Source organism: Lemur catta, chromosome 7 (assembly GCF_020740605.2).
Source record: "Lemur catta isolate mLemCat1 chromosome 7, mLemCat1.pri, whole genome shotgun sequence".
Taxonomy (NCBI): domain Eukaryota; kingdom Metazoa; phylum Chordata; class Mammalia; order Primates; family Lemuridae; genus Lemur; species Lemur catta.
In genome coordinates this window covers 63376898-63396325 of record NC_059134.1, presented here as the reverse complement: position 1 = coordinate 63396325, position 19428 = coordinate 63376898, and the positions used below count along the sequence as shown (strand labels likewise).

General features: G+C 37.5%; 1 protein-coding gene across 1 annotated transcript in view; it reads right to left on the bottom strand.

Annotated features, from left to right (window-relative positions):
- The window catches only part of SYT9 (synaptotagmin 9), a 177397-nt gene that overhangs the window by 47889 nt on the left and 110080 nt on the right, over positions 1–19428 (bottom strand). The window lies entirely within an intron of this gene.

Here is a 19428-nt window from a genome sequence, read left to right as displayed (position 1 = left end):
CTGCCCTTGGTGAGCGCCTCAGCCCATTTTTAGACGGGGAGGCTGGGAGGCCATCCTGGGCCTCTGCCACCGTGTATCCAGGCACACACAGCCTGGCATAGCCTCACGTGGTCTGAGAGGCCCAGAACCCAGCCCCCGGGGCAGGAATCTTTTTTCTGCAGCCTTCACAATCCTCCACGGAGCCCCCACGTGGCTCCTGCCATATCCCTACCACAGTCCACGCAGAGCCCCCAGGACGAGTGACCCCACACATCCACAGCCCCGGACACCCCGGGCCCCGGCTTAGTCCTGAGGAGATTCCAGGCAGGGCGAGAACAGCGGAGACCCAGACCTCAGGCGTCTGCTCCTGGGGTCCCCCTTGGGCAGCTCCTCCCCTCGTTCGGTTTGCCCCTACGGAGCCCCACTTCCCTCTGCTGGGGAGGCATCTCCTCAGGCAGCGCGCGGCCCTTCAGATAGGTCAGAAGACACCATTCTCTTTCTCCTTTTCAGTTCAGGGACAGTGTAACCGAAAGGAGAAAAAAAGCCATTTCATTTAGTTTCAATTTCTGAGAGGTACCTGAGGTTATCGAGCTGGGTGCCTGTGTGTAATTAATACAGTTTCCTACTGACAAAGCTCTGGGGAGTCAGGTTTTTGCCCTCAACATTCTCCAAGGATGCTTCTATTTTTAGAAGCACAGATTCAGCTCTGGAAGGTCACCCCACCCAACCTCCCTGCCCTGATCGCGTCCACGAGAGGAGGCGGTGAAGGGATCTAGTTGGTCGCTAAGGCAGATGGATTGTTCCGTGTCTTTGTGCCTCGTTTTCCTCGTGTAAATAAATGACCTCACCTGGCAAGCCAGGCTCTCCCGGTTCCTAGAGACCTGGTCTCAAGAGACCCAGGTGGCTGGGCCTTTCCCTTTGGGGAGATCTGGGGGGTGAGGACCAGAATTGCACAGGAGTGGGGTTTTCCAAGTAGCAGGCTCAGGTTTGCTCCGTGGTGCTGGGTTGCCTATTGCAGGAGCAGTGTCTGCCCTGACTGAGGAAGGAGAGTTTGATCCAGCTTCCTGCTGGTGGCAGAGGGGAAGGAGAAGCAATGGCTGTCCCCACAAATCATCCTTTTGCTTCTGTACTGTCTGGTCTACCCCTTTGCCCTTCAGTTTCTGTTCTTTCCTTAGAGGGCATTTCCCGGCACCTAGCTCTCTCCTCTCCCTTCATCCTGCTCAGAAAATCTTAGTTTGACAAAGTAAATATAGGAGTAACCAAAATCATGCCTATGAAGCTTCATAAGCAATACTTTCAACACAAATTTCCTGAGGGCCCACACTGCGCATGCACTTTGAGGTTCGGGATGTGAAAATGCATGTAGTTCAATCCCTGCCCTCAAGGCTGATGCACATAATTAAATGTGATGTATCAGATTACTTCTGTGCTAAGTACATTGGGTTGTTTATTTCTCCCAACATAAACCTATTCCCAAATATTGATATTATATGGCTATTTGCTCATGAGTTAAAAGAAAAAAAATCAAAACTCAGACTTCATGGTATATTTAGAACGTGAACTAGGGGTAAAGACCACATTTGTTTTTCTGTTTTTTTGTTTTTTTAAATAGCAAATTAGCTGGGCATGGTGGTGTATGTCTATAGTCCCAGCTACTTGGGAGGCTGAGGAGGGAGAATCACTTGAGCCCAGGAGCTCAAGTCCAGCCTGGGCAACATAGTGAGCCCAGGCTCTCTCTTTTTTAAAAAAAGCAAATTAAAGAAATAGTTTCCAAAGAGGAAATGCTTGGTTTAATTTGCAAGTGCTTTAAAAAATTTTTGTTAAGTTTTCTAAAATATAAAAGTAAAATGACAATAAAATTAAAATATGGAAATTTTCAAGTAAAACAGTAAAATATTCCCCTTTCTCATACCTGTGTCACTCCTTTCCTCAGAGTAACACAATGCATAGTCATCCAGATTATATCATCCATCCATCCATCCATCCATTAACTTATTCACTCATACACTTATTCTTTTAGTATTTTTTGTGGTTGTGGAAATTGAGCCTTGTTCTTTCCAGAGGCTGGGAGCTGACTCTGCAGTGGTGAACGGCAGACACCAGCCCTGGAGGAGAGATGGGCTGGCTGGGATACGGAACAGGAGCTCATTGACACTTGATGCTAACTCTGCTTTCTCACCATCAGAGGATGCTGATTTATGGTCAAGAACCTGTAGATCTTGATGTTTGTAAATATTCCCTTAAACCAGTGGTTCTCAACCAGGAGCCATTCCACACTATCTGGAGAAATTTTTTGACTGTCACAACTGGGCAGGGGGATGTGTTACTGACATCTAGTGGGTAGAGCTCAAAATGTCAATAGTGCCAAGGTTGAGAAACTGATTTACACAGAAGTGCCTAGATTCTTAGTAAAAGGTTTTCTGGAATGCTGATAAAAGTCAAATATAAAGGAGTGGTATGGTAGAGTAGCTGGCTTCTTTTTCAGCTTGACAGGAATCAGATCTGCAGAAGTGTCACTAAAGGCTAAGTGCCCTGGAGGGTACAAGGAGAAGGAAAATGCCATACAAAGAAAGCTTCATTTGCTTTTGCTTTGTGTAGCCAAGTTCAGTATTACTGGCAAGATGTATTGGGGATTTATAGCAGGTATGTGTGAATTCTCTACCTGTCAATCTGTAAACTCTTCTGTGATCTATTTGCCTGTAGTGGCCTGTGGTAGCTGTAGTTTTTGTTTAACTAGTGCACTTTTGCGTTCTTCTTCTTGGATTCTTAGGTGAACTCCTTCCCAACTCCATGAAGTTATGAAAGGGTTGCTGCAGGCATTCAGGCTGAACAAAATATTCATTTCCCTGTCCATTGTTGTTTGCTCAGGGATGTGTATGTAACCCAAACAAGACCAATTAGAATTCTCTCTGGGATTGAAAAATCAATACAGAGAAAGACAAATTCTCATTTTACTGGGGTTGGAATAACTCCAGTACCCCCAACTAGAATTGTTGTAAGGTTCTTATACTATATGTACAAATGGCATAATATCACTTTAAGTTAGCATGTGTAAGTTAAAGATGTATACTCTAAACTCAAATGACTAAAATAAAAACAACAAGGAGTTTTAGCTAATAAGCCAACAAAGGAGTAAAATCGATGCTTAAAAATATTCCATTGATCCTACTCAATGAACTTGAGGTGACAAAAGAAATATTCAATTAATCCAAAGGAAGGCAGGAAAAAAAAAAAGAAAAGGTAACAAGATCAGGAGACAAATCTGACAGATACAGAAAACAAATATATAATAAGATGGTAAATCTAAACTATTTCAATAATAACGCTGTATATAAATGGTCTGAACATTCAAATAAAGGCAAAATTTACTTGACTCAGTAAATAGCAAGACTCAATTATATGCTGTCCTACTAACTCTACTTTAAGTATAAATATATAAATAGAGCAAAAGTAAAAGACTAAAAACAGATATGTCATATTAACACCAATAACAAGAAATCTAGGCCGGGCGCGGTGGCTCACGCCTGTAATCCTAGCACTCTGGGAGGCCGAGGCGGGTGGATCGCTCGAGGTCAGGAGTTCGAGACCAGCCTGAGCGAGACCCCGTCTCTACTAAAAATAGAAATAAACTATCTGGACAACTAAAAATATATATAGAAAAAATTAGCCGGGCATGGTGGCACATGCCTGTAGTCCCAGCTACTCGGGAGGCTGAGGCAGTAGGATTGCTTAAGCCCAGGAGTTTGAGGTTGCTGTGAGCGAGGCTGACGCCACGGCACTCACTCTAGCCCGGGCAACAAAGTGACACTCTGTCTCAAAAAAAAAAAAAAAAAAGAAATCTGGAGTGGCTAAATTAATATCAAACCATAGATCAGAGTGATGAAGATTACCAAGGACAAAGAAGTCACTTCAATATGATAAAAGGGTCAACTCATTAAGAGTATATAAAAATTCTAAATGTTTATGCACTTGAGAACACACCCTCAAATACATGAAGCAAAAACTAATAGAATTATGAGGATAAATGGCCAAGTCCCTACTTATAGTTAGAGATCTGAATATTTAAATAACACTGTCAATGCTCTTGGCCTAACTAGTGGCATTCAAAAACATTCTACCACACCATAGTATGTACTTTTCAAGTGGACCCAGAACACTGAACAAGATAGATCATATTTGGGTCATTAAATAGGTTTCAATTAAATTTGAGATGACTCAAATCATACAAAGTGTATTTTCTTATTGCATTGGAAATAAATTATAATAAATAACAAAAAGATATCTGGAAAATGTCCAAATATTTGGAAACTAAATAACACTCTTCTAAATAACCTAGAGGTCAAAGAAAAAATTGAAAGAAAAACTATAAAGTGTTTTTTTTCTGAGACAGGTCTCACTTTATTGCCCTGCGTAAAGTGCAGTGGTGTTATCATAGCTCACTATAACCTCAAACTCCTAGGCTCAAGCAATCTTCCTTCTTCAGTTTCCTGAGTATCTGGGACTATAGATGCATGCCACCATGCCCAGCTAATTTTTCTATTTTTTTATAGAGACAGAGTCTCACTATGTTGCTCAAGCTGGTCTCTAACTCCTGGCCTCAAGCAATCCTCCTGCCTCAGCCTCCCAAAGTGCTAGAATTATAGGTGTGAGCCACCACGCCTAGCCTATAAAGTATTTTTAAGTGAATTAAAATGAAAACACAACATATTAAAATCTGTGGAATGCAGTTAAAGCAGTACTTATGGGAAATTTGTAGCACTTAAATGCCTATATTAGACAAGAAGAAAAATCTCTAATCAATGACCTCAGCTTTTATTCTAAGAAACAGGAAAAAAAAATCAGATTAAATCCAAAGTAAGCGGAAGAAAGAAATAATAAAGATTAGATAAGGTAAAGATGTATACTTTAAACACCAGAATAACCACTACACAAACTAACAGGTATACAGGCTGTCCCTAGGTTACCAACGAGATACATTCCTGAAAACATCTTCAGGGAGGATTTGTATGTAACTCGGATCCCTGATGAACAGCACATATACAGTAATAATAATGGTAATAACACTATAATGATTCATATGTGGTAATAATAATATAACTATACTATAATAATAAGTTACAGAAACTATTGTGCTATTTCTTTAAATTCAGGCAAACAGAACATAAAAACAAACTCCTACAAAAAGTTTAGATAAGAGATAGGAGAAATTTCGAAAATGAATATTAAAAGTTAACACTTAAATTAATGTGGCATCAACACTAGGCTAATAGGAATGTTATGCTCCTTTTGATCTTCTAACCAAATCAATAATAACCTTTCCATTTCAACAATTAATCCACTTGCTGGTTAGCAGTAATTGATGCTTTCATTGGAGCACTGCCTTTCACATGTTCCGTTATTCCCACTTTAGCCTTTATAATTGTTCCGATAGTCCAGAGACTGAAGCCTAATGCTTTCCCAATGAATGATGGAATCAGGCCTTTCTCTGAATGCTTAATTATTTCTGCTTTCATTTCTGCTGTAATCACCTTTCTCTTCACTACAGGCTCACCTGGACTTGCAGGGGACTTTTGCTTTGGAGGCATGGACATAAGGGTAAACACAGACTCACAAAATCAAATAAAAAAGTTAAGACAAAAGTGACGCTGTGCATAAGTGACATATAAATAATGCGACTAGCCGCTATTATAAAGATGCTGCACCAAAAACCGCTTACGCCATTTGTTTACATGCACAGAAGAAACCACCTTCCAACAAAGACTTCAGACCATGTAACGAAGAAATAATGCCAATTCTACACAGTGTTTCCAGAAAACAGAAGAGGTGAGAACACTTCTCAATTCATTACAGGTTAAGTATACTTTATCTGAAATCCTTGGGATCAGAAATGTTCCAGATTTCAGATATTTTTGGATTTTGGAATAATTGTGTATACATAATGAGATATCTTGGGGATGGGACCAAAGCTTAAACATGAAATTCATTTATGTTTTTATATATATATATATCTCTTATATATATAGCCTGAAGGTAATTTTACATAATATTTTAAAATAATTTTGTGTATGAAACAAAGATTGTGTACATTGAACCATCAGAAGGCCAAAGTGTCACTATCTCAGCCACCCATGTGGACAATCTGTGGATATTTGGCATCACCATCATTCTTGACTCTGGATTTATATGTTACTGATGAGTAATCATTTCCTTACACTTATTCACACATAATCCTTACAGCAATAAATATGAGATACATAATAGAATAAAAAAATAATGTGTTCAGGGTAACTAAGCAGCACAGTGGCATCACCAGAGTACCAGTATCAGCTGCTAAACAACAGCAACAGCAAACGGTAGCAGGCTTTCAATCTCCACCTGCAATGCTGTGTTTTGATTAAAAGGTTACCGTACACTGTATTTTATTTACGTGAGAAGAAACATCAGAAGCAGTTGACGGACCAGGAAGTGATTTCTGTAGGGATGAGGAGGCATTCTTCTGGACAGCTTTTAAAAATATTTTCTCCAGAGTCATTTGCCTCATTTTTGTCTTAGAAGTCTCTCTCTGATTTTACAAACTGACGTGATTTCTTGTTCTCTTATAGATGCATGCCACTCTAGTCCTTCAATAACCCCATGACACATTTTCATGATGTTGTCTATAGGCATGCTTTTTGAAATATTAACAATGTCATCTTTGTCATCATTATTATCACAATCACCTTGATTCAGAGCCATTCAGCTATTTCACCATTGTTTGGTCAATGAATGAAAAACTGGAGCCTCATTATTGATGTTAGAAACTTCTTCCAGCTTACTGACAGACCCTGAAGGTATATCTTTTACGTATGTAAAGAGGTCAGACATTTTTCTCTCTTGACATACAGAATCTTTCAAAGTCACCACTTTTTTCATCATCATCACTGAACATAGTTGCAGGCCAGAGGTTGTTCCAGGCCTGCACAACTGTGTCTTTAGTCACTGTGTTCCAAGCATTGGCAAGAGCATATACAGCATCCTTCATGCTAAACTCCTTTTGAAATCCTTCCTCACCCACAATTCTATTCACTGCTGCTTGAGTGCTGTTCAAGAAAGTGTTTTTATGCTTACTCTTCTTTGATCTAAGGATACCCTAGTCACATGGCTGAATTAATGAAGTCACATTTGCAAGCACGTACATGGCATAAACATCATTTTTGATGAGAATTTTAGGTAGAGGATGAGCAGAACAATTGTCTAGGAATAACAAAATCTTGCAGTCATTATCTAATCCAGGTTCCCTGCAGTAAGCTCAAGCCTCTGGTATAAAATGTTTGTGAAGCCAATCAGAAAAGATGTCCCTGGTGGTCCATGACTTTTCATTAGCATAATAATGGATGAGTAAGAAATTTACTCCTTGAAAACAGAGAGAATGCAAACTTTTGCCTATCATCACAAGTTTACACTTATGCATATCTGCTGCATTAGCACATCCCAGCATAGTGATTCTGTCCTTGGCATCCTTCATTCACGTAAAGGATGTCTCATCAGCTGTAGTCAGTGTCTTTCTGGGGCAATAAAGACAAAACAGTGATATTTGATCAACATTATAGACTTTTTCTGGGGTCAGTTTTCCGTTAGTAATGACCTTGGAAAGCTTGTCAATGAATTTCTCCACTGCTTTGTGATCAGCATATACTTTATTACTATGAAGCTTTAAAAATTTAATGCTGTATCTTTTCTTAAATTTCTGAAAGCAGCCTGTTAGATATTCACAATTCCCTTCAATGTTCAATTTATCATGATAGATCTTTGCTTGTTTCACGATCAGCGTACCATTAAGAGCATGTGTTCACTGAGACACTGACAGATCCACCTTTCAATACACAATCAAGATCTTTATTTTTAACTTTATGCAGTGTTTCTATTTTTCATTATCTTCTGTTCATTACTTTCAGCATAGAACCTCAACAGTTTATCCTTCCAGGTCTTCAGGTCATATATGATGGTCATCTAAACACTATATTCCTTCTGTAAGATGTTTCACACACCACTGTCCAGTTCTTCAGTAGCTTGACTTTCTGTGCTATGGATAAATATAAATACTTCCTCTTTTTCTTATTGCTGTTACCCATAGGGATATCTGCAGGCCTTCTGACATTTTCACAATATCTCTATACCACAGAGCAGAGAATAAGTGAAAAAGCAGGGAGTAATGCACGTAGATCTTGACCTCATGTGGGGCATCCTGGGGCACCTGCTGTTGGTGCATCCAGACTGCACATTTGCCATTTCATTACCCTTTGTGGGTGTACTAGTGTGGGGGAATATGGGCTTAGGAAGAAAAGATATATCACAGCCAAAAGGGGGTGGGAGGGTCTTTTTTCCCTTGGGGAGGCTGAATAAACTGTGTGTTGTGTGTCTGCATTTTGACTGTGACCTGTCACATGAAGTCAGGTGTGGAATTTTCCACTCATGGCATCGTGTTGGCACTCAAAAAGTGTCAGATTTGGGAGCATTTCAAACTTCGGATTAGGGATGCTCAACCTGTACATGAGGACAGCAATATCCTGATATTAAAACTAGACAAAGATACTATAAGAAAACTATAGATCACTATCCTCATGGACACAGACACAGTTATCCTTACTAAGATTTTAGCAAATCAAACCAAGTTATATATCAAAAAGGGCATGAATCTTGAAAAAGTGGAATTTATTTTGGGAATGCAAGGTTGGCTTAACATTGGAAAATCTTAATCAAGATAAATCACCATATCAACAGACTAAAAAAAATGAATAGATGCAAAGCAATCATGTGATGAAAGTCAATGCCCATTCAGGGTAGAAACCCTCAGCAAACTAGGAATAGAAGGAGACTTCCTTCTATTAGGATGGACATCTATAAAAAGCTACAGCTAACATTATACTAATGGTGAAAGACTTAACAGTTTAGCCTTAAAATCAGAGAGCATGGCTAGCATGTCTGCTCTGGCCACCTCTATTCAATATTGTACTGGAAGTTCCAGCCAGTGAAATAACGTAGAAAAAAAAGGGACACACATTGAAATGGAAGATGTAAAAGAATCTTATTTGTAGATACAATGATGGTTTATGCAGCAAATCCTCAGGAATCTATAAAAAGCTACTAAAACAAACAAGTTTTGTGAAGTTAACAAAGTCAGTGCAAAAGCAGTAAGAGCTCTATATACTGGCAACGAAATAATTGAAAACTGAAATTTAAAAATGCTTTTACATTTACACTTAAGGGTGCATTTAACAAATTATGTGCAACACCTGAATGCCGAAAACTATAAACATTGCTGAAAAAAATTAAATTAGACATAAATAAATGGAGAGATATTTCACTGTCATGAATTGGGAGATTCATGAAAGATATTGTGAAAATGTCAAAATATTAATTCTTCCCTAAAGGATCTGTAAATTTAATGCAATTCCAATCAAAATCTCAACATACCTTTTGTAGACATTGACAAACTGATTCTAAAATTTATATGAAAATGCAAGGAACCTAAAACATCCAAAATTTAACAAAATTGGAGGATTTAACACTACCTGATTATGAGATGTAGAACAAAAGTACAGTAATTACGATAATGAGGTACTGGCAAAAGGACAGACATACTGGCCAATGCAACAAAATGAAGAGGCCAGATGTAGACCCTCATTTATATGGTCAAGTGATTTTCTAGAAAGGATGCTCCTTTCAAATAATGATGCTGAAATTGCTGGATATCCATTTGAAAAAATTTAAAAAAATTACCTTTCCTTCATATCAAATGAAAGACTTTAATGGAAATGGATCATAGTCCTAAATATAAGAACTAAAACTGAAAATTCTATAAGAAAATGTAGGAGAAAATGTTTGTGACTTTGGATTAGACAAAGATTTGTTAGATGGACACAGAAAGCACAAAGCAGAATAGGAAAAACTGATAAACTGTAATTTATTAAAGTCAAAAACATTGATCTTCAAAACATATTGTTAGGAAAGGAAAGCCACAGGCTGAAAGATCAAATTTGCAAAACATACAGCCAATAAAAGACTGTATACATATAAATATCCAGTATATGTATATTCAGAACATATATACAGTATATTTGTTCTATATATAGAACATATAAAGAACTCCTCCATTTCAGACAAACAAGCTGACAAAAATAGGGGCAAAAATCTGAACATACACTTCATCAAAATTAAATTAAACCATAATGAGATAGCACTATACAGCTACTAGACTAACTAAAATGAAAGGCTGACAGTATAAATTGTTGCATAGGATGTGGAACAACTGACCTTCCCATAAGCTGCTGTCGGAAAGGCAAAACATTACAGCCACTTTGGAAAATTAGTTTGGCGGTTTCCCTTAAAGTTACATGTATACTTGCCAAGTGACCCAGCAATCACACACCTAGTTATTTGCCCAATAAAATAAAATTGCACAGCCATCCAAAGACTGGTATGCAATTGTCCTGACCCAAACTGCAAAGAATCTGAGATGTCCATCAATTGGTCAATGGATAAACAACATGTGGTATACCCATTCAATGAAATACTATTCGACAACCAAATGGAACAAGCTACTGATAGAAGAAACAACATGAATAAATCTCAAAAGCATTATGCTGAGTGAAAGAAGCTAGACACAAAAAGACAACATACTGTATGATTCCCTTTATATGAAATTTTAGGAAAAGTAAAGCTACGGTGAGATAAAGTGATCAGTGGTTGCTGGGGACTGAGAGTGGGACTAGTGGATTGACTGCAAAGGGGCACTAAGAAACCTTTGTGGATGATAGAAATATTCTATGTCATGATCACGATGATGGTTACATGACTATATACATGTGAAAAAACTTGTATGCTTAAAATTGGCTAATTTTATTATAAGTAAATTAAATATCTATAAAGGAGACTAAAAAATTCCAAGAAGATAGATTTTGCAAAGGACTATATTTTATTTCCTTGAGTTCAGAGAATATGCCCTGGTGGTTTAAACCACTTAAAATATTTATTCTATTCTATTTTACTCCACTCTATTCTATTAAATATTATTTGTGCTTAAATGCATCTGAAAATAATGTGTATTCTCTATTCATAGGGGACAAATTTCTGTATGTCTACTAAATCAAGCTTGTTAATTTTATATTCACATCTTCCTCCTAGAACTTAATTTATTATGCTTCTGTCTTTTACATATTTTTTTTACTATTTCATTATGTTTCACGACCAAGTTATTAATAAACATTTAAACTATGGTTAAAATGTTCTCATTTTTTATTCACTGCAGTTTCTTAAAACCCACATACTCCCTCCTTTTTTAGACATATTTAACTCTAGGACTTTATTTTTTTCCAGTGGGAGTTCAAATAAAGTTAAAATAATCTTTACTGTGCCTTAATTCTTAAAAGAGAGTGGGCCGGGCATAGAGTTTAGGTTAAAATGATTTTATCTTAGAATCATTTTATATTGTCACAATGTCTTCTAGTACTTCATGTCCCAGTGGAAGTGTTTGATGCCATTCTTTTGTAGATCTTTTTCTCTCGAGGAGGTTTTAAGATTGTCTTTTTATATTTTTACTTTGTACTTGTATCTTCTGAAATTTCTGCAAAAGTTATTTAGATATCTTGTTTTCACTGATCTTGCTTGGTCCTCAGTAATAATGTTAATTAGAATCTTTCTTCTTTATTTAATCTCTTTTTCTTCAGTGATCATTTGATCTACTTGTTTATTTTGAAACTTCTCTTTTTTGATGCTGGTTTGCCTCAGATTGTAGGACATCCTTAATAGTGTATAAATGAAGGGTCAAAACAAAAGTCTTCCGCTGTAGATGCCTTTTGTAGTCCCTTTATTATTATTTTATGGGAGGGCCCTCAAGAGGGGATGGGGATAATCTCATGTTTTTCATGTGACATATTAATACTTAACAAGAAGTCCTAATGAGTTATTCTTTAATATTACTTATATATTTACATCACCAAACTTATTAAGCTTTGGCTTTATGGAAGGTTACAAAACGCAGGCAAAGAGAGTTGTTATTAATAGGCATTTGATAGTCCAGTCTTCTCAATATTTTTAAACTACCATTATGGCAGAAGTCCTCAAGACCATTCTCAGGTTCAGTGATTCACTAGGGGGACTCACAGGACCCAAAAAGGCTGTTACATTTTGTTTGGATCGGCCCAAGGTCTGCCTATACAAAGAACTCTTTATCAGGCAGGATATTCTAAGGGCTTAGAGGTTCTCTCTCTGGAGCCAGTCAAGGGCCAGTCTTTTCTTGAAATGTGTAGGGTTCAAGCACACAATGTCTTCACTTTAACTTTCCTTTTCATACATATTTTCCCTGTACTGAAAAGGGGAGAGGTAGTTGTGGTCCATATGCTTGTGTACCCATCACACATTCTCACTCAGAGACCAAAGTTGATGTCATAGAAAACATTCTGGAAAGAGGTTAGTTAACATCAGGTCTGGCAGAGATGTTAGGCTGGATGAGCGATAATCATAATGCAATAAAGCTAGAAATCTATGATAAAAGATAACTAGAATGTTTCCATATGTTTAGACACTAAGATATATACATCTAAAAACCCATGGGTCAAAATAAAAAATACAATTAAAATTAGAAATATATTAATCTGGATAATAAAAATAATACATTTCAAAATATGTAAAATGATGAAAAATCACATTAAGGGAACATTTTTAGCTTTCAATGCATAAGATAGAATAAAATAAGGCAATAATCAGTAATCAAAGCATCTATCTGAAAAAATTGGAAAAAGAACAACAAATTCAACAACAAATTAGTTTAAGTACAAGGAAGTAAATAATATAAAAGCACAGAAATTCATGAAATAGAAAACAAATATATTTAGAGAGAAACAGCAAAGCCAAAGTTAGTTTTTGAAAGGTAAATAAAAATAGCTAACCCTCTGTTAAGACAGAGAAAAAAGAAAAGGGAAAAGGGAGTAAAAAAAAGATACAAACAACCATGTCATGGTTGAAAATGCAGCACCACTTCATATCCTAAAGGCATTAAAAAGGTAAAAGGATTTTATAAACAACTTTACACCCATAGATTTTAAAATTTCGATAAAATGTACAAATTCTTCAAGATACAAAACTTATAAAAATAGAAAAAGAAGAAATACAAACTTTGAATTTCTATGACTCATTAAAGAAGCTGAATCTGTAATTAAAAACGTTACCATAAAGAAAATTTCAGGCCCAGTTGGGTTTAACTGGTGAATTCTATTAAATATTTAGGGAAGAAATGAAGCAAATATTATGCAAATATTTCAGAAAATAGGCGAAGAGGGAATACTCCCCAAGTCATTGTTTAAAGACATCATATTTTGGGTGCCAAAACCTGAGAAGGCCATTACAAAGAAGGCAAAATTATAGTTCAATCTTACTTATGAACTGCGATTAAAAAAATTAAACAAAATATTAGAAAACTAAATCCAGAAAAGCATGCTAATGACATACATTACAAACATATTTGTTTTATTTCAAGTTTACATGTTTGACTTAACATACGAAGTTTAAACAACTTAATTGTCCATAATAACCACGAAGAGAAAAAAATCATAAGATGATCTAAGTGAATGTAGAAAATGTGATAAAATAAAGCCTCTACTTATGATAAAAACTCTTAGCAAACCAGATAATGGAAAGGGGATTATCTAAAAGAGGGCATCTAAAAATAAGATTACAGCAATGGTGTGTTTAATAGTGAAATGTTAAAAGCTTTCCAATTAATGTCAAGAATAAGACACATCACTACTTCTATTCAACACAGTACTTGAGGTTCTAGTCAGTGAAATAAGGCATGAAAAAGAAACAAAAAGTATAAAGTTTTGACATAAAGAATTCATTCTGTCATTATTTGTAGATGTCATGACATGTAAAGAAAACCCTCAACTATAGATAAATTAACAATAAGCATGTTTATTGATGATGACTGATGAATTGATACAAGGATACAAGGTCAGTGAATAAAAATAAATTGCCTTTTTATATACTAGAAAAAACAGGTTAAAAAATAGAAATAGAATAAAAACCTCACAACTGCCTCAAAAACATTAATAGTCTGAAATACATTTACCAAAAAATGTCCAATATATTCTTGCAGAAAAAAGATAAAAATATTATTGAGCACAGCTAAGGAAGGTCTAAATAAATAAAGCAATGTACCACATTCATGGATTGGAAGACTCACTATTATAAAGATATTCCCCAGACTTATCTACAGGCTAAATATTAGGTTATTAAGTATGAAATGTCTGATTTCCTTAAGTATTAAGTTTGGCAGTTGATCTCTCTGACATTTCACTTTAACACTTCTTTTTTTATTTTTATTGTGAAGGTACATTCTCAGTGTTTCAAATGCACATTTTGGCTTGTGATTATCTTTCACTTTTTTTAAGAGCAATTCTTGTGACACCATAGATACGTCAAAAATTCGTGTTATTTTCGAATATGAGTTCTGTTGTAGAAACAATGCAGCGCAGACAGCTCGAAATACAAAGGAAGTGTTTGGGAAGGATATGGCTAATGTACGCACAGTATGTCAATGGTTTGAGAAGTTCAGTTCTGGTGATTTTAATCTTGAAAATGAGCCATGTGGGCGACCTGACACCAAGATGGATAATGAGATGAAAGCTGTAGTGGAAGTGAATCCATCTCAGCCTATGCATAAATTAGCAAGGTTTGACATTACTATTCCAACAATATTGGACCATTTGAAACAAATCAGCAAGGTAAAGAAGTTGGATAGATGGGCACCGCATCAATCAAACGAGCATTAGAAGAGAAATCATCTTGAAGCTCACCTTTATTGGCTGTCACGACATAAAGGCAAACCATTTCTACACTATATTGGTACATGTGATAAAAAATGGATTCTTTGTGACAATTGCAAGCAAACAGCACAATGCTTGGATAAAGATGGAGTGCTGAAACACAGTCCAAAACCCAATATTCATCAAAAAGAGCTAATGGTATCTATTTTGTGGTCCAGCTTTGGTATTATCCACTACAGCTTCATGAAACCTGGTAAATCCATTACAGCTGATATCTACTGCAACTAACTGGATGAAATGATGAGGATGCTTGTGATTAAGCAGCTAAGATTGGTCAATAGAGACAGGCCAATTTTCTTGCAAGACAATACTCAACCACATGTTGCACAAACAATGCTGCTCAAACTACAGCAGCTGGACTTGTAAATTCTCTGTCATCCACCGTATTCACCAGACCTTGCACCAACTGACTACCATTTCTTCCAGGTTTTGGATCACTTCTTGCAAGGAAAAGTATTCAATTCTCAAGTTGTGGAAAATACCTTTCTCAATTTCATTGCCATTTGCACTCCCGGCTTCATTGCTGGCATAAACAAAGCTACCATTAAGACGGCAAAACTGTGTCGATAGCTTAGGTGCATACTTTGATTAATTGTACTCCTTCTTTGAGGTCTAATAAACTAAACTTTTGATTTGAAATTGGACATTTCATATTTAATGAATATAATTCCAATCAGATTCCAACTTGATGAACTGATTCTAAATTTTATGTGGACATGCAAAGTGCCAAGAATAGCCAAAGTTCCCTTGAAGAAAAACAAAGTGGGAGGTTTTGTTCAACTGGATATGGAAATTTATTAGAATGTTGCTAATGTCCAGAATGGACTGGACTAGTGTAGCACTTATATAGAGCAAATAAACCCATAGAGTTGCATAGAGAGCTCAGAAACTGACTCATGATATATAGATGTTTGCTTTATGTACTGATTCTCTTCCTTTGCCTCTCTACTCCACTCATAATGCTTACTCTATGCCCTAAAATGCTGTCCTCTGTAGAGAGAAAGAAAACTTGATATATTCATTAAGAGACTTAAATGCCTGACAGAATTTGCAATGGATTAGCCATAGGGTGCATGGAACACACACACACACACACACACACACACACACACACACACACACACACAAATAAAACCAAGATAATTAATTCCTTTATTCTTCATTCCGCAAACATTTATGAAATGCAGTTATTTACCAGGTACTCTTCTAGGAGCTGGGAATCCATAAGTGAACCAAAAAGGCAAAAATCCTTTACCCTGAAGGAGCTCATATCTCTTGTGTGGGAAGATAGACAATGAGGAAAATAAATCACACACACATACACGTACATACAGAAATACACATGTAATACACACAAACATGTAATGCAATGGAGAGATATAGAGGAGAAAAGAGAATTAAGGAACATTGAGGAGTTAAATAAGACATTAAATTGGGTGATCAGGGAAGGCTTTATGAGACGGTGATTTTTGAAGAAGGACTGGAGAAATGAGGTAAAGAAGTGAGCTATGCAGGATCTGGGGAAAACTCCGCACAGAGGAGCAAGTGCAGATGCCCAGAGGTGACAGTGTACCTTCTGCATCTGAGGAGGGGCAAGATAAGTGTGCTGGAGTGCAGTGAAAAAGAAAGAGTAGAAATGACAAGGTCAGAGAGGGTGTGAGGGGCCAGATTGTGTAAGCTAGGGAAAGGATTTTGGCTTGTGCTCTGAGTGGGAACGGAAGCCATTAAAAGCACTGAAGTACAAAAGAAGCACAATGTAGCACAAGTAACACAAGGACCTGCCCCAGCTGTGTTGAGAATATTCTGGGAGGATCAGGATCATCAGCTAGAAGGTTATTGCAATGAACCTGGCAAGAGGTGACATGGACTGGTCCGAAGAAAGCAGTGGAGGCGGCGGTGAGACGGCAGCACATTTTGAAGACAAAGCAATAGGATTTTCTAACATGAAATGATAGGGAGGAGTCAAGCATAATTCCAGTATTTTGGGCCTGAGCAAGTGGAAAGATGCTGTTGCCATTAACTTCTATTTCTAAGTGGCGGGGGAGAAGGCATTGGCCCGTGGGAGAGATCAAGAACTCAGTTTCGCATACCTGAGATGGGAGATGCCTATTAGCCATCCAAATGGGGACACTGAGTAGCCAATTAGGTTTGTGAGTGTGGAGATCAAGGGAAAGATCCAGGTTAGAGACACAAATTACCAATTCCTGGTGGAGGGGAAAGAGAATGTATTCACAGTGAACTACATGGCTCAGCTGTAAGGTTTACATAGCAATAATAATGACATAAACATGAATAATTATCTCCACAAATGTATACGTATTTTGAGAAAATGGGGGAGGGAAGTATGGTGTGAGGGGTGGGGGTGTGTGTGTGTGTGTGTGTGTGTGTGTGTGTTTAGTGAATTTAGGAGCTAAATTCTCATCTTCCACAATAAAATTCAATAGAAATCTAAAAATAAAAATAAAGTCAAATTAAGCATTTAATTTAAAATATGGAGGCCCATTTTAAGAAGAAACAGGTAAAATAGCTGAAAGTGCTTCTCAAGAGTGGGAATTGAGGTTAGGAGTATAAACCTAGAGATGACTTCATTTGTATCTAAAAGCTCCAGAAGCCTGGACATAGAATGTAATCGACTGAAGCTGAGTTGGAGTCCCGGCTCCTCACTTAACCATTCTGCAACCTGAAATAAGCTACATAATTTCTGAGTTTCCCAGTTTTCCACTTCTTCCTTTTGGAAAATGGAATTAGTATCTAAAGCATGGGGTTGATAAACAAGGTTAAATGAGAAAAATATATTTATGAAGTAAATACTGAATATGAGGTAGCTGTTATTGCATTTGATTATATGTGTGTCACTCTCACCAGTCTGTGTGCTCTTCAAGGGGAAGGCCCACTTATCCACCTCTCCCAGTGGCTGCCACTTAGGAGTGGCTCAGTCAATACTTCTTGCATTAACGAATTGATGCACAAATGAAGGAAAGGGGCAAGTGTCCTCGGATATGTGTTCTGCCCTCAGTAGCCTAGCTTCCTGGGGTCTTTGGATCTAATGTCCAGGGAGCCACCAGGCTATGGGACACCTGGTGTCCCCTTTCTTCTCCTCATCTCCCATGACCATACTCTCTGGCACTACTGGTAGTGAGAAATCCTATTCTTATAGAGCCTCTTTCACAAACAAAAAACCTTCTGAGACATAGCAGCAAGAAATCATTTATTAAGCAAGTGAAGAGGAAATCCTAGTTGCAACATTTCTCTCAAGTGTCCTTAATTCTCACCTGTAATATCACACTGATGGCCCAAACACAGTCCATCTGTAACATGGAAGCAGTTAATGATTTGATTATCCTATTTTCTCAGAAATTCCAACTGTATTCCCAATACTTTCCCCAGACATGACAAAACTGGCTAAAAGTCCTTCAGTGACGGATCCTACCAATAATTAGCATGCACTGTTAAAGTAACCGTTGATTGTACTTTATTTATAGATATTAACATGATTAATTGCATTGGAAGTGTGCCTGGAGGGTGACACTTTCCAAGCTGGTGCTGGGGCTCAGGTGAACCCCACAGCCTCACAGGGAGGTGGGAGAGGACTGGGACCAGATCACTCCTTTTCTCTTTCTCAATTGCTCCCTCAAATGATTCCCTAGGACTGGCCCCAATCTGGAAAGAATTTTCTCTGATCAATGATATGTTCAGCTAGGAATGAACAAGATAATAATATCACATATGTGTAAAGCTCCTTATGGTCAACAAAATATATTCACTTCCCTATTTTATCTTATCTTATCCAGTTCCCTGGTTTAAAATGCCATTTATATATGGATGACTCCAACATTTATATCTCTGCCCCTGCACTTCCCTGCATTATAGACTCATATATCCCAATGCTTTTTTTTTATTTCAGCTTATTATGGGGGTACAAAAGTTTAAGTTATGTATATTGCCCATGCCTCCCCACCCCCTGAGTCAGAGCTTCAAGCGTGTCCATTCCCCAGACAGTGCGCATCGCACTCATTATGTAGGTATACATCTATCCCCCCCTCCCACCCTCCATATCTTTCTTTAGTTCTCTGTTTAGTTTTCTAATAAGCATCTCAATCATAATATTTCAAAAATGCAGCTGATTTCCCTCCCTGGTCCCCAGCCTTCCCACCCAAGCCACCTTCATCTCAGTTTGATAGAAACATCCTCTCAATGGCTGAAGCTAAAAATCTAGTAGTCATCAAATCTATATTCCTCCTCTTCTCTCACCCTCCCACATCTGCAAGTCATGTCATTTCTCCCTCCAAAAATATCTACAGTCTGTCCAATTTTCTTCTTCACGATAGCACAACCCTATTTCAAGATACCATCATCTCTCCCACATGTACTACTGCAGAACAGTGAAGGCAAAAGGAGAATTGAGCCATTGGGCAGGATGGCTGCTATGATGTGCTCATATCATAGGATTCTATGTAGACAAGAGGCTCACAGCTGCTCGAGGTAAAAGGAAACCTCAGCTGCTTGCTTACATATCCCTGTGCCTACTCTGCAACATGACTGAGTCTGGGATTTCCAGTCTGGTCTGATGCACTGACGCATGGTGAGT